The sequence below is a fragment of the Drosophila innubila genome, assembly GCF_004354385.1.
Source record: "Drosophila innubila isolate TH190305 chromosome 2R unlocalized genomic scaffold, UK_Dinn_1.0 1_C_2R, whole genome shotgun sequence".
In the NCBI taxonomy this organism is placed as follows: Eukaryota; Metazoa; Arthropoda; class Insecta; order Diptera; family Drosophilidae; genus Drosophila; species Drosophila innubila.
The window spans coordinates 5,695,041-5,711,515 of NW_022995374.1; the positions used below are offsets into that span (position 1 = coordinate 5,695,041).

Sequence of the window (16,475 nt, forward strand, 5' to 3'; positions counted from 1 at the left end):
TATTCGAATTGTTAATTATGCTATTTTTATTTTTTTAATCAAATTAGGATCTTTTTTTGCCATGATTTTGAAATTATTAATTTTTATAGATTTTTTGTTGAGTTCCCTTTATAATAAGATGCAACTATATCGGAAAAAAATCGTGATCCTAAGCCATAAATTTAAAGTGATTTCAATATTTATAAAAAAAAAACACTTTAGACCATAAATAATCATTACATGTGATTTTTTTCGCTAAAATACAGTCAGCTTTTTCAAAAATTACACAAAATTAATCAATATCAATGAAGAAATTCCATAAAAATCATCATAAAATTATTATTTTGTAATATTGTTAATAATTATCAAAGATGAAACTCCATAGAAATCATCATATAATTATTATATTGTAATATTGCTAATTAGTTTTCGCTCAGTGTAGCTGAGCTGACTGCCTGGCCTGGTACACGATGATCGGACGCGCAAACGACATGAGCAATTAAAAATTTGTTAAATTAATTTTGCAAATTTTTGCTGCTGTCGGAAAGCTAAAGAACCAGAACCCAACCCGAACCCAAACCCGAACCCGAACCCGAACTCCAACTGGAACTGGAAGCCGTGGCAAGGCACTGTGTACTGCCTGACAACGGTCCCGCATTCTGTGTAATTCATTAGGAACGCTTGCCAGTTTCAGTTCAGCAAACGTTGCCCCTTGTCCCGTGCCCCGTGCCACATGACGGGCGTGGCACGGCCGAACATTGTCTGTCCCTTTTTTCAGCTCTTGCGTTTTATTGCTACACTTGACATTTTGTCAGCAGTTGCGTATTTTAATTTAATTCATTTTTATTAAATGCGGGCTCAGCGCTAAAAGAGATGAACGCCACGCCACGCCCCTTTCCCTTTCCCACTGTCACAAAAGCCAATGTCATCTAAGTTGACATTTATTTGTGCATTGCGCATACGCCGCATATGCCAGCAAGTGCCTGCCTTCTGTCTGCCATGGCGGTTAGCCAAGTTTGTCAGAACTTTGGTCCAGCCACGTCTGTCAGTCAGTCTGTCAGAGAGAGAGAGAGAGAGAGAGACAGCATCGTTTGGTCATGTGTGACTTTTGTATGTTTATCTTCATTTGGAATTTGGCTGCGCGCTTTAAAGTTTCGACATCATTGCAAATGGTCTTAGCCATGGCAACGGATTTGGCTCAGATTGGATTTTGGACTTTTGAGCTCAGAGGACGTGCGCCAAGCAACATAAAACGCTCGACTTACAAAACGGCAATTCAATTAAAATACAGTTCGAGTCTAGTAAGAAGCTAAAACTTAAACGCAGCAAAACTACACTACAAATGTAGTGAGTGTGTGTGTGTGTGTGTGTGTGTGTGTGTGTAATTAAATTAAAAGTTTTTGCTACTAAATAGTAGAAATGTTAATGACTTTGGTCACACAGGAAATGGAAATAGTAGCTAAATTGTAGCAAATGTAGCAAAAGTTTAGAGAGCTCTTAAAAAAAAAATGAAAAAAACCCACCTTCAATTTAATCAACGACAAATTGCTCAAGGAGCTGCAAGCAATTGACGAACCTTTATTCAAAATGGGCACGACCCGACCACGAACTGAACAGAACTGAACTGGCAGGCAAATCAATTGACCGATTGAAAAGGGCCACGACAAACTTGGCCCAAAAAAAAATGCTTATAAGCCAGAGTTCGAGTTTCGAGATATAAGGCAAAAAAAAAAACAATAATGCAGCTGCAACTGTTGTCGTTGACAGTTGTGCAAATCAGTTTGCTTGATTTTGGCCAATTTCTAGCCCTCGGCCAATAAGCCAAGACATGATCGCATTCCAAAAGAGAAGAGGCCAAAACTTTAACAATAAACCGCCGAAACTTTGAGCGGCGTTTTGTTTGTATTTTTGTACTTTTGGTGGCCGCATCGATCACGATTGCTGGACAAACTGACTGACACACAGACTGACACACTGACTGACTGACTGACTGTCGACTGACATCAGCTGGCAGCCCTGAGGCATTGGGGCAGCTCTCTATCATAAATACATAATGGCAAATCGAAATCAGCCGTAACACAAAATAACTGCAACTAAAAATGATCGAAAAATGATCGAAAAATCTTTGATCTTTTGTCTAGCCAGATGTCATAGGTTGGCCCACAATATTATGGAGCTAAGGTCGCGCTAGCCAAGTGTTGACTGCTTGCATAAGCCAACGTGTTGTTAAAAGCCAACTTGAACTTCGGGCCAAAACAAAAATAAATGCTAAAGCGAGACAATTGCACAATTAAAACTCCAAAAAACAAAAAAACGCAACACCAAACAAACAGCTGAAAATTAATTCGGCTTATGCGCCACATGGCCAACAACAATTGACAATAATTTTCAGCTGCAACAACAAGCATTTAAATGCAGCCAAAAGTTGAGTCACTTTTAAACCGATTATCGGCCACAACAACAAACACACACACAAAAATATAATAAAAATGCATTTGAACAAATGCAACTGCGAACAATTAAACAATTGCAACTAGCAGCCAAATTTATGATCACTTTTTGTCTACTTTTTTTTTCCAACAGATAAGCCAAAGTCTGCTGCACATATGGCAGCCACAACAAAAACAACCACAACAACAGCCACATTGCCAGCATTTCCTATCATACAATTAAGTTTATTGTGAGCCCCAAAAAATACAAAAATCCGCATAACATGTCAAATGTCATTTGTGGAACAATCACGATCTGACGACGAAATTAGATAATTTTGTTGTACAGCAAACTAGAGAAAGATGAGGAAATTACGATAGTGGGGGGGGGGGGAGGGTGAAGGTAAGAGATCAGACTGTTGTCTGCCCAAGCTGGCGTCGCTTGTCGCATTTAAGTCCAATTCAATCAGTCGACTGACGAAAATCAATTAAAGATACAACACATAAAAGCAGCGTTTATACTTCGCTTCGTATCTTGCCACAGCCAATCAGTGCGTGTGTACGAGGTAAGCTGCCAGCCAAAGGGGAGAGGGGAGAGGGAGGCGGAAAGAGAGCAAACAGGGAAGGAGCAGGCCTTAAAACAGGGCCGTTTCAGCGGAAATGGAGCGCCAATGTCGAAGTGAATTATGGGCCAAAGATAAAAACTGTAATGATGGGAAAATTTGTATTCAAAGGTATGTCCAGGAGATTTATTCACACACCTACTCTATCCATCTCTCTCTATGCCATATAAGTGCAAAAATTAAAGCAATCATGCAATTTCATATATTCCAGTAAAAGTATCATTTAAAGCGACATCAAAGTACACGTTTAATTAAAATCTCTCTAAAGAGTTTTTTTGAAGTACACCTCTCTATACATGTCAAAAAAAAGTCCTATTGATACAGCCATTTTTTCAAATGTCGCTCTTATAAAAGTATCTCACAGCTTAATTTTAAATCGATTGTATCTATTTATTTGGCCATATGTGCAGTTTTCTAACCTTCTTCTACAAGTAATTTGCAGATAATATCAGCATACAAATATAATAGTTATACCCTTCCTTTTATATCTCAGCTTCTCTCGATTTCTTTCTCTAACTTCCAATCAAAAAATTAAATTTAACGCACAATTACTTTTATTGAACTGTTATTTAATTTAGCCTTGATATTAGTTACACGTGTATTTTGGATTATTATCAAAGTCATAAAAAATCTTTGGCATGCGAATTTAGTGAATTTAAATGTTTTAATTGTATGCTTTTTCAATTTATTCAATCTATACTCTAGTTTAAGTTGCTTTGCAGCTTTGCAATTTTGGATAATCGTTAATAAAATTGCTGGCGAAAAAATTTGTCAAACTTTCAGTTTAGTTTTCTGTATTTTTGGTTTTTTTTTTTTTGGCTTTCAAAAATAGCTGCTTAACCAGATTTGAAGCATTAGAACTGGAAGTGCTACCCACAGAGCAGTCTGTCATTAGCAGAATTTCGAATATGTGCTGCTGCTGCGTTGATTAGCTGCTTCAAGTCCCCTCCCCTCCCCTTCTCGCAGTCCCCCTTCACATTTCTGCTCTACTCAGACATCTCAGCTGTCGCATGCCACAAGGTGTTGCCATTTACCTAATTGAATGCAATGCAATCAAATCGATATGCAAAGCATACTCGTAGTCTGTTCTGCAATTGCCTTCAACTACCTTGGCTGACACACACAGACACACACACACATCCCTTTAACCCACTCACCACTTCCTGTCATTGTCACCCCATCAACGATTGCTGACAAATCATTTGGCATTTGACTGCATTCGCTTTTGGCATTTTTCTGCTGCGGTTGTCATTGGCATGTGCCAAAATTCTGAGCTCAATATGTCTGCATCCCTCTCTCTCTCTCTCTCTCTCTCTCTCTCTCTGTCTCTGACAGTTTATCTGTCTCCATATGTATCTAACAGTCTATCCATTCATCCATCTATCTAACTGTCTTTTTGTCTGTCTGTCTGTCTGTCTGTCTGTCCGTCTGTCTGTCTGTCTGTCTGTCCGTCTGTCTGTCTGTCTATCTGTAGGTTTTTCGATTGCGACGATTTCGCAACCTCAACAAAGAATGTACCTGTCACATTGTGTATCGAGATATTTGTCACTTTGGCCGAATTGCTGCTGCCAATGCAGTTAGCCATTTTTCACACTACATCTCAGCTACCCCCTTCCCCCTCCCTCCCCCCTCTGCACCCAATCCGTGAACATATAACGTGTGTGCTTGTTGCTGTAGGCGCGTGGCCCAAATTGCAGACCGTGTCCGGTGCAATAAACACAGACAAAAATGACAAAAAACCGGCTTTAGCCAAAAAAAAAATTAAATATTTGTGAGACTGCAGCAAAAAGCAAAAGCATAACCCGGAAATTAAGATCACAATGACGTTTAAATGCACTCTAAGTAATTGGCAGGTGAGCAGAGAGCGAGAATGCAAGAGAAAGTGAGGGAGAAAGATATAAAAAAGCGACAAAATACAATCTATTGCACTAACAATAGTATTTTTATTAAACATAACAATATTCATATATTTATATTTTATGTTTAACGATATTTTTTTGGATTTCTTAAATCAAATTATATATATTTTTCATATTCTTTAAAAATATTCATGTAATTTTTTGAATTGTGATTATTATTATAATTTAATTAAAATTTATTAAATATTCCTTTACGGTAATATTACCATTAACAATATTTTTGTGATTTCTTAAATAAATTTAAATATATTTCTGTAACCTATAACAATATTCATATTTATTTTGGAATTGTGATTATTATTATAATTTTATTAAAATTGGTTAAATATTCCCTTATGGTAATATAACCATTAACGACATTTTTGTGATTTCTGAAAAAAAATTTAAATATATTTTTGTAACCCATAACAATATTCATATAATTTCTGGAATTGTGATTATTATTATAATTAAAATTGATTAAATATTCCCTTATGGTAATAAACCCATTAACGATATTTTGTGATTTCTTACATAAGTTAAAATATATTTTTGTTACTCATAAAAATATTCATGTAATTTTTTAAATGGTGATTATTATTATAATTTAATTAAAATTGATTAAATATTCCCTTATGGTAATATAACCATTAAAGATATTTTTTGATTTCTTAAAATCAAGCTAAATTCCTTGTATTTAATTAATCTTTTTACATTTTCAATAATATTCATAGTCAAAACTTTTAGATTAATCGATGGACAACACTCTTAAAAGTTTTATTTAATTTGCTGAACCAATTGACAAAGTTGCAGTACACTTTTTTTCTAAGTGTGTTGGCTGCACATGAATAAATGAATTAAAATTTTTGTGACTGCAGCAACAGCAGCTAATTAAATTATTTACTTTAGCTTTTAAATGCATTGTGCATTTTGCAGCAGGTCGTCGGACAATATTTTTATTTGTTAATGCTGTTGTTGTTACACCTACCTATCGTTGTTGTGGTATTTCTTTTGTTGATTTTTGCCAGTGTAAAGTATGAAAATATGCTTGTCTGTTGCCGTGGGCAGACGACTGACTGACCGGTCAACATTGTGCATTTTTTGCTTGCAGCAATGTGTAAATAATAAGCATTTATTTAATTTAATTTTACTTTTTTGTTTGCTGAAATTGCGCATACGCCGCATCGGCTGCAGACGAAGCAATCAAACTGCGATGAGCAGCAAATAAGACAAATGCCAACAACAACAACAACAACAAATAGTAAAAAGTGCAGTGTAAAGCCTTTAAGCAATTACAATATTTACAATAGGAGTATGTCAGCAGCAAATGGCAAACAAACAAATAGCAAATTCAACTTTCCGGGGCACGTTTTAACAAATTGCAAATATTACGAAATAATTTCAATAGATTTTTTTTCTTTCCTTTTCCTTTTTCTTTTGATTTCTTTCAACATTTTCCTTTTTGCAGCTGCCGTTGTCGTTGCAGCTTCGATCTTTGCATAAGCAAAAGAAATTAAATTGAGTTGTTTTGTTTTGTTTGAATTTAGTTTTCGCTTTGGCATATTCGACATGCCAGCCATAAAAACAGATGAGTCCAAATGCCATTCAAATTGGGCAAAATGCTTTCAGTTAACTAAAGAAAATTATGTAAAATTGTTGTTGTTGAAAAGTCATGCGAAAAGCAGCAGCAACAACAACAAAAACTGCTGCTGAACAAAAACCACACAGTTTAAAGCCATTTTTAAGTGTTGTCTCCTCTAAAACGTGCTGAAGTAATCTTTTTCTTATACCCTGTAATCTGTTGTAGGCTGCAAAGGTATCTTAAGGCAACAGCTAAAAGTAGTTTTATTTATTTTGTGCTTTTAAAAAATATTTGAATATTCAAAATTCATTTAAGAGAAATAAATTTCAGCTGTTAATAAAAATATCTTCTAAATTATAGTCTTAAGAAATGTTATATTGTTTTGATTGAAGAGCATCATTAGATTGAGTATTTCCTTTTCTTTTTCTCATTATGGTTGTCAACTCAATTGGTGTTTGTTTTGTTTCTTTGTTTCTGCCATTGTTGGACTATATATTGATTATTATATAATTATGAGAATTATGCCTGAACTCGAGATAGCTTTCATGCAGAGGTGACTGCTATCAATTTGATAGAATTGTGAAATTGTCCCTTGACCCCTCTAATTCCCCTTCTCCTTGGAGCGAGAGACATAATTGAGCTGCTGAAATCTTGATAAAGCAGCTCTGTAATTGAATATAATTTGTACAGAAGTTAACAACGTTCTATGCTGACCTGAATTCGTGATTCGGCTTGCCATTTCTCAATTTCTCAGCGTTTTGAATAGAATACGAGGAGGCAGCCTCACTCACAGTTGTACTTCGAGAGTAGCTGAGAATTTATTGGGATGCAGTACTCAAGGGAAAAGGGTAAGCAAATATGATGGCTGGCTGCAACAAAGACACATTACATGCAACATGTTATTTAAACGTAAATCATTCTCAGACGCAACAACAACAACGAATTGGAATTTCGATTTTTCACAAGTTCACATGTTGCATGTGGCAAGTGCGTTGCGCCCTGACCAAGTCAAGTCGTGTCTGCAGCTTAAGTTGAAGTTGAAGTTGAAGTTGTGCTCGCAAGTCGCGCTCAGCAGAGCGCAACGTTGGCCGCCAACGCCGCCGACGCAGACGTTGACGTCGACGTCGACGGCGACGCCAACAACTTTTGTGGCATTTCCATTTTCATTTTCACACGCGGTCATTAGAGTTGAACCCCACTTAAGAAGAGAGTGAGACTTGGACTTGGACTTGGAACAACTCCTTTGGCCATTTTTTACACACACACACACACACACACACACACTCAGAGAGAGAGAGAGAGAGAGTGAAAGAGAGAGGGAGGGGTTAGACAAGCGCAGCAATCGCAGCAGAAATAAATTAAATTTAACTTGCATTTTTGCCAGGCCATGGGCCATGGCCAAGTCCAACTTGCTAGCAAAGTTGTTGTTTCTTTTGTTGTTGTTGCTGCTGCCCTGTTGCTGTGCTGTGCTGTGCTGTTTTTCCACAAGTTGGCACTTGAAATTGCAAGGGCCGCCGCGCTCTCTAAGTACTTGCTGCGATGCATGTATCTAGCAGATACTTACTTAATACTTTGTATCTGCTGGTTCGTTGCGCTGCTCGAGCGCGTTCTGCCATATGCAAATTAAAATTAAAAGCCTTTTTGTACTGCTTAACTTTGGCTGCAGCCACTCGACGAGCAGACCAACACCAAGTTCGTCTTGGACTTGGTTGCTGTTGCCATTTCTGCGCTTCGTCTTCATCGTCGTTGGCATTGCCTATGACTTTACAATTTGTTTGGCTTTTTGCGTCCGCCGATAGGCTCTGAAGTGTGAAACATGCCTTCAACTTGAGTCACACACACACGCACACACACATCTACACACACAGAGCCACAACTCAGCATAAAACTAGTCGAGAAGGCTGTAGTTGAGATTCCGACTATAGTATACCCGTCTCTTATTTAAATATATATATAAAAGTACTTTAAAGAAATACTATAGCTATCTAATTTTTATATCTAAAAATTTCGGTTAGATGCATATTTGTAAGTTCCAAAAAAAAAAAAATTCCTGCATACTTTTAGGAGCTTGCATTGCTTTAGGAACTTTGGTTAGCTATTACTGCTGTGCCACTTGTCCGATCTTGCTGAGATTAAATAGAGTTAATAATATATAGTGTTATATACCAAAAAAAAACTTAATTTTCCTACGAACTGCTGCTCTGCTGGTTTTAAAGTGCAAATTTGGTTGCTCTATTCTTTTGTTCATACAGACATGGCTATATCGACTCGGCTGATGATGCTGATCAAGAATATATACACTTTATAGGGTTGGAAATGCCTCCTGCTACCTGTCACATACATTTCAACAAATACAGTATACCCTTTAACTTATTTTTTAAGTAACGGGTATAATGACTGTCATTCCTCTGGCCGCTGTATCTGTATCTGTAGCTTTGTATCCGTCTGTGTGTATTTGAACTTCTTTAAGCGGAAGTTCAAGGCGTTCACTCAATTGTATCGTGTAATGAAATGTTTTATAAGTCAGACAAGAAACCAACAAAGACGCAGATCGACTTGAGTTCGCATTAATAATTGCTCGTTTATTTAACAGTTGCGTTTGGGTCATTGGCTCCATTGGCCTGGTCTATTCTATTCTGTTCTATTCTGTGCTATTCTCTTCATCTTATTCATTCTGCTGTTGTGTCTCCCGGCGGTAAGTTGTCATATCAGATGATCAGATGATGGGCCCACACTCATTAGCATTAAATAGTCTTGGATTATTGTAATACTTATGCTAATATTTACACACATCTTAGCCAATCTTGTAGAGTGCACAGATTCTTGGCTTCTTTCACATCATTTGTCAAACGTAAAGCAATCCGTTTACAGCATCGACTTAATTAATGGTAATAATCAAAGCAAAGCAAACCAAACACAAACTTAAACTCAAAGCCATAGCTGCCACTTGGCCAACTCCAAGGTTGTAGACCTTTTCGAAAATGTATCCCAAAAGCCAACAGAAAAATTGACGTAACTTATTCGCGTTTATATCACTCTCGGCTGTAAGTCCGGGCCAAAGCTATAGATACCATCATCAGCTACAACACAACACAACACAACACACAAACAACAACAACAACAACATGAAAACTGGCGCGTCAAAATTAATACGTTTTTAAATGCCAAGCGACGCAGCTTCCTGTTGAGAGCCAAAGCACCAAGCTCCCAGCTCAAAGCCAAGTTAACAGAGTCTTACGCACATGCGCGTAATTGTTTGGGCCAACTCGCAAGAAGACTCAAGACAATAAGCCATAAGTTCTTCGTACGCATTTTGGCCCAATCAAACTGCGCATGAGAATTAAACGCGAGGGTTGTGCATGCAATTGCCAATAGTATTAGTATTGGATATTATTAAAGATTATTATTGTATTATGAAAAGCTCTTCAAATAGAGTTAAAGTAAAAACTAGCTAAATAATTTAAGTATAATAGCATTAACTTCAACTAAACTAAATTAGAAGAATTAGCTGAGCTTTTAACCTAAAGAAAACTCACTATAATTTTCAACTTTAATATGCTTGAAAACTGAAAATAAATCTGAATATTTCTGAAAATAAAAATTAAATAAAATTAAAAAAAAAGGTTCGGTTTGAGAAAAATATATTTACATAAAATGTATGCTTTTCTAAAAATACGTAACTATTTGAGACTTTGGATAAATATTAGTCATACGTAATGCTCCAAATTATTTATGATTACTAACCAAATGCTATTTTTTTTTTTTTTTAAATATAAAATTTATACTGTTTACAAGGTCAAAAATAAATATATTGAATAAAAATATTTTTTAGCATTAAATTGATTAAAGGTTCGAACCCAAAACTTGGGTTCAGGGGTTACATAAACCAGCGAACCGAACCAAAGTCTTGCTCTATGGTTCGAACTGCCAAACTGCACTTTTAGCAAATTTTTGGTGGTTTGCAGTTTTGGCTTCAATAAAAGCATTAACAATTGTGAAAAATTATATTTATTTAAGATTGCATTGACCCAAACACACCTTTAAAGCAAATACCTATGGGAAAGTAATTTTGTAATAAATCACATTTTACTTCCAACTTCTTGTAACTTCTTACACTCACCTCGCGGCAGAATTAAGTGATGGCTTGGTTAAAAGTGGAAACAAAATGTTAATTGAATTTTAAAAGGCAATTTAACGTGTGCGTTCTTTTGGCCATAATTAAAAATTAACTTCAATTTAACACTCGGCACACAAAACTTCAATTTGTAATTGTAATATACGCAATTTCAGCTGCGTTTTACTTTTTTTTAATTAACCCAACAATAATTCAGATGATTTATGAACATTTTGGAATGGCGATTGAAAATGGAAACGATATCGAATCGAATGCAAATGTTTGTTGATTTATGTGCAATGCAATTGTTTTTCAATTAATGCAATATTAATTAGTAGAAAAAACCAACAACAACATTTGGAAGGGGAGACGGTGCAATAATTTAATGCAGTGCCACGCCCACACACGCCTTTATTAGTGCAGTGCTCATTCAATTATGCGGCATTCAATTGGAACACTTTTGGACTCGGGCCCAAATGTTAAATGGGCTTTCATGTAATTATATCCCAAATTTCTCAAGTGGATTTTAATGAGTTAAATAATGAAGTAATTCGAGGTGGGCGATGGGCGTGGCATTGGGGAATTCACGTAATAAAAATGGAAGTTATTTGAAAATGAGAAGGAAACACGATATACAAAAGAATTGCATGCAAATAATAAATATACAGCTAAAATAATGAAAAAAGAAAGGGATAAGGAAAATATATGAGTCATATTATTATTATTTAAATATTAAAGTGGTCTCTAAATAGACTGAATTTTTATGTAAGTTGCTCAAACAAATCAGTTAAAAACTGACTTGCTTTTCTGCAAAAATGTCATTTCAATTTATTTAACAATATTAATTTAATATCAGTAAGTCATTTCAAGTAAACATGCAATAAAAATCTAAATGAAAAACAGAAAGTTTTTCAATTTTACTTTTGTTTTTTCATAAAGTTAACATTTATTGAATATTTCCTGTGGCAATAAATGAAATAAGCAATAAATTCTTATGGTAAAAAAATATTTCGTTTTTAGCTGCAATTTGTAATAATAACTTTAACAATTTCCAATTATCATAAATCAACCAGAAAAATGCGTTTTGCATATTTTTCGTAAACATTTTTCGCATCTATTATAGAAATGCCCATCGACAGTTGCAAAATTAATTTTATACATATACAAATTTAACATTTTATGATTAATTCGATGTCCGTTTAATTGCCAACACCAACACATTCATACACATACGGAAAGAGACAACAATTTCATTGCGTAGCAAAACAAAAACGAAAAAAAATTTGAAATGCAAAAATTGACTCGTTTTTGGTGTTTTGAATTTGAATTTGAATTTCCAACCTGAAAAATGAGACGCGCACATTTTATGCAAATTTTGCATGCTCGTTAACATTTATTGCCGTCGGCTGTCTGTCTGTCCGTCTGTCTGTCCGTCTGTCTGTCTGTCTGTCTGACTCTCTGTCTGTGTTGCCCATTTGAGTGTGGGGGCGTGGCAATGAGGGGGGCTTGTCGCACACGTGCAAAATCGGGGCGAATGCGAAAACGAACCCAAAAACGCAGCGCAGCAAAAGATTTTTAATTAAAATGTTGTTGCCTCTGAAAATGGCAGCATTTAAGCAGCTTTCAGGCCATTGTTATGCAGATTGCAAAAGGTGTAGAGCGGAGGGAGCATAAAAACATAAACATAAACATCAGCATCAACATCAACATAAACATAAGCAATAACAATACCAACACCAACAAAGCGATGCAGATAAAACGCAGCGTTTAGCATAGCTCAATGGAGGGAGTTATATGTAGATATAGAAATATTGAGATTTTAATTGATTTGCTTTACGCACAACTTTGACGGCGTTTTAATAATTCAAAGCACGTTTTGTTGCTCTGCCAGAGTGTGTGAATTTTAATATCAATTAGACCATGCGGCGTATGAGCGATATTTAAATGTATAAAACAACTAGATTATTACGCATACGCCTAATTGAAAGTCTTTCTCATTAGACAGTTGAAATTATTTAAGCATACAAACATTTCAATTTCATTTAATTTGTTTTCCTATGGGCGTAATATTTTTTATACCACTGTACTCCCAAAGGGAGCAGAACAATACACGTAATGAAAGCAATTTGAGTAATTAATGTGTGCATAAAATGAGACATTAAAGGCGATGATTAAACGCAATTCCAGCATAAAGCAGAGAAAAAGCAACAAATTTTCCAGACAGCTCAACAAATAAATGTGCTACAATTTGAAAATACCCTTTAGGCAAAAATCAGCATATTGTATTAATGAGAAGTCAGCAAATTAATACAAACAATTTTTGCTTCAAGTACATTCTGCGAACTTTGCAATTTATCTGCAAACGAATCTAGCAAATATTTAATATAAATAACTATTAAAGAGTCAAGCATCCAATTGACAGCAATACAGCTTATTTTCATTTGTAGCAAGTTACGTTTGCTATTAGCCCAAATGCAATTAACCGGCATCGAGGCAGTGAAAACACATTTTGAAATTGCTCAGTTAAGCTGTGCTGACTTAAGACAACCTTCTTAATATTGCCACCTGCAGTTCTAGTTGCTATTCCCATTCCTATTCCCATTCCCAAATTTGAGGCAACTCCCGTGCTGCACATTATGTAAAGCTGCATCGATCGATTCACCTTTTGGGTCAAATTAGTTAGTTAGTTGGGCAAACTCACCTGTGATTAATGAAAATCCGTTTGCTTAATCAGACACCGGTCCAAAGATTCGGGCTTCACTTTGATATTAGGGCAGCTCCTCCGGCTTGATCAAATGTTGCGCGTTGCGAATGCCTTTTGGCCATAAATTACAATCAATAATGCAGAAAACGGCGTTAGAAACGTTAGAAACAAAGCCACAAATCAAATACACAATAAATTTCATCAAAAATTATTATTATTATTATTATTTTCGATACACACGCACACACATACACACGCACACACACACACACACACAACAAAATAACTGAAAAAGTAAATTATGAAATTCTTTTGAAAATTTTCATTTCTTTTGACCTCCAGTTGTGTGTGAAAATCATGCTGCAAAATATACAAAAGATATGCCAAAAAAAACCAGGCAAATGAATAACAGACAAACAATGGAATAAAAGTAAGAGAGAGAGAGAGAGAGAGAGAGAGGAAAAAAGCTAAACTATAGTTAAGCAAATAATCATTTGGAATATATATGGCACTGTAACTGGTAGCAAGCTACAAAGAGAAGCTCAACTGGAGTTTATGCCCTGCAGATTTATGTTGCAAATATGTAAAAGAAAAAAAAAAACACTGCCGGCCACACTCTATGTGTGTGTGTGTGTGTCTGTGTGTGTGTGTGTGCATTGTGTGTGGATTTGGGGGCTGGCTACTAAAACTGTCTCAAGTTAATCGCTTTTATTTATTTTCGCCCAGCGCGAAATATAAAAAAAAAAAAAAATGCCAAGCGCAAAAAACTTAACTGCAACCGGTTTTTCCACACACACACACACACACATACACATGCAAACATACACTCTCACACATACATATGTAGCTAAACTTGCATATAGAAATTTTGCGCGCCTTTTAGCTATTTTCTTAGGGTTTTTAGCTGAAAATTTGTATGGGCAACTGTTGCAGAATTTATGGCAAAAACTCATCAAAACAAAAGCGAATTTTCTTTTATTTTCATTTGTTTTTTTTTCAACTACTACTTTTTGTTGTTGCTCTGTATGAAATGCAAGCACAAGTCAGAATGTGTGTGTGTGTGTTGAAGTGAGTGTGTGTGCGTACATGTTTTTAAGTGTGTGTGAGTGTGTGTGTTGCAGTTGCAAGCTGGCTGGCAGCAACAGATAGACACAACACCAGGTTTCATGTCTAGCCAGGTAGCTGCTGCTGCTGCTGTTGCTGTGGCTGCTGCTCTTGGCCAGGTTAACACGCCAAACTGGCGACGTCATAAAGTCAGCTGCGCGTCTTCCTAGCATCAACAGCTTTGGCTTTGGCTTTTGCTTTTGCTTTTGCTTTGGCTCTTTGGTTATGTGCCTCTTGTTGCTGCTGCTGTTGCTTTTGTTGTGACTTGTGGAACGCTTTGTTGCTCGTGTTGTTGCTGCTCGGTTGACAGTGCAGCAGAGGCAGCTTTCAAGGCTGTTTAGAAGGCAGTCATCACACACACCAGCAAACACACACACACACAGACATACCAAACACACACACACACAAACTTGCAGTTTTTGTTTTTGTCAAGCACGAGCTGCCCTTTTGTTTAAGTTTAATGCAATTTACTAAAGCTGCTGCTGCTACTTAAAATTATCTAAGTAAGTATATTCTACTTTTTGTTGTTGTTGCTGTTGTTGTTGTTTTATTTTAATTATTGCTGTGCCTCAAACTGGTTTCTCTTGTTGGCTCAAAGGGGGGAGTTTAGCGAAATGGCCTCCCGCAGTTGTTGCCTGTTTTGTTTTTGATTCTTCTTTCTCTCTGATTAATTAGCAAGTTTTGTTGTGTATTTGTTTACGTTTTGTGCAACAGAAGAATTTACCGTTTTTTGTATTTGTATTTATTTGTATTTTCTGGATGTTTGCTTGTCTTGAACTTGTTGTTATTGTTGCTTGTTGATTTGTTGTTTAGTGTTTTGTTTGTTTGCTTGTTTGCTTGTTGGGTTGTTTGTTGAACGCGACGCGAACTCGTCAATGAGTCGAAGAGCTTAAATCGAGAATGCACCCAACGCAGCGTCGTCGTCGTTGTTGTCGTTTTGGCTGGCAAAGCTCAACTGAAACTCATGCGTCAACTTGGCCAAGAGTTGGAGCTGCTGCTGCCGCTATTTGCTGCTGCTATTGCTGCTGCCTTTGCTACAATTGCCGCTGCTACGCCAACGCCACAGCCAAAGCAGTTAACTGGTTTTTCGCATCGTCGTCGCTGTCGGCCCGAAGCCAAAGTCGAACGAGTCGTTTCAAGTCGTTGTCATTTCGTTCTCTCTTTGGTGCTGCTTCCGCTTGCCCAAAAATACTTATGCACTAACAGCAGCAGCAGCTGTTAAAATAGTATTAATAGTAGTAGTATTTGCTGAAAAGGTAGTAGCATCAGTCATAAGCTGCTCGCTCTCTTTACGGCGCTCTCTTTGCATAGCACGCTCTCTCACTTGCTCGCATGCTCTTTAACGGAAGTAAAAACTGCAGCGACAGCAGCAGCAGCAGCAACAGCAACAACAACAGCCGGTTTGTGCTTCTTGTTTACTTTTTGCTCTCTCGCTGTTATAACTACAGCTGTTATACAGTGTCTGTTATACAGCCAAACAGCTGTTAACACTGCCTGGTTGACTGTTTTGTCTGTGCAGTGGGGATTCGAGTGGTGGTTGGGTGATTAGGTTGTTGAGTGGGTGGTTCCTTGTGGCCAGTTGACTGGGTGGTTGCCATGGCACATTTCATAAATAAGCAAATAAATAACTAAAGCTCAAGTGTGGCCACAAATTGAGTCAAATTTTTACTTTTACTTCAACAAACACATGGAATGCAATGCAATCAAACGAACTGAAAGGCTTTTAGCTTAAATGATGCGTTAATTATAAAACTTAAAGCAATTAACGAAATGTTTAATAAAGGGCGAGAAACTAACAGTTATCAAAGATCTTACTATAGATTTTTTTTTTCTAAAATTACCACAAAACAAACAGAGTAATTTGTCAATCCTACATACGTTTATTTAGAAATATATTTTAAAAAATTGTAAAGCTCAGTTGATAAACGAAACTTACCGTTTCATGTAAATTTTGACAAAAATTTTGACTTGTAAAGTTGCTAGGCCAAAAGTCGGATAAAAGTCAAGCTTCCACAACTTTGTCAAATTTCCATAACTTTGTC

At 36.4% G+C, this 16,475-nt stretch overlaps 1 protein-coding gene across 1 annotated transcript in view; it reads right to left on the bottom strand.

The window, feature by feature from the left end:
* Positions 1 to 15,409, bottom strand: part of LOC117783636 (probable serine/threonine-protein kinase yakA) — a 103,497-nt gene extending 88,088 nt beyond the window's left edge. Inside the window, exons 1-2 of the mRNA XM_034621139.1 lie at positions 15,158 to 15,409; positions 13,327 to 13,440 (exon numbers count right to left, since the gene is read on the bottom strand). The gene's annotated coding sequence lies outside the window, so the exon portion shown is untranslated. The remainder of the gene's footprint in view (positions 1 to 13,326; positions 13,441 to 15,157) is intronic.
* Between the last annotated feature and the right edge of the window lie 1,066 nt (positions 15,410 to 16,475).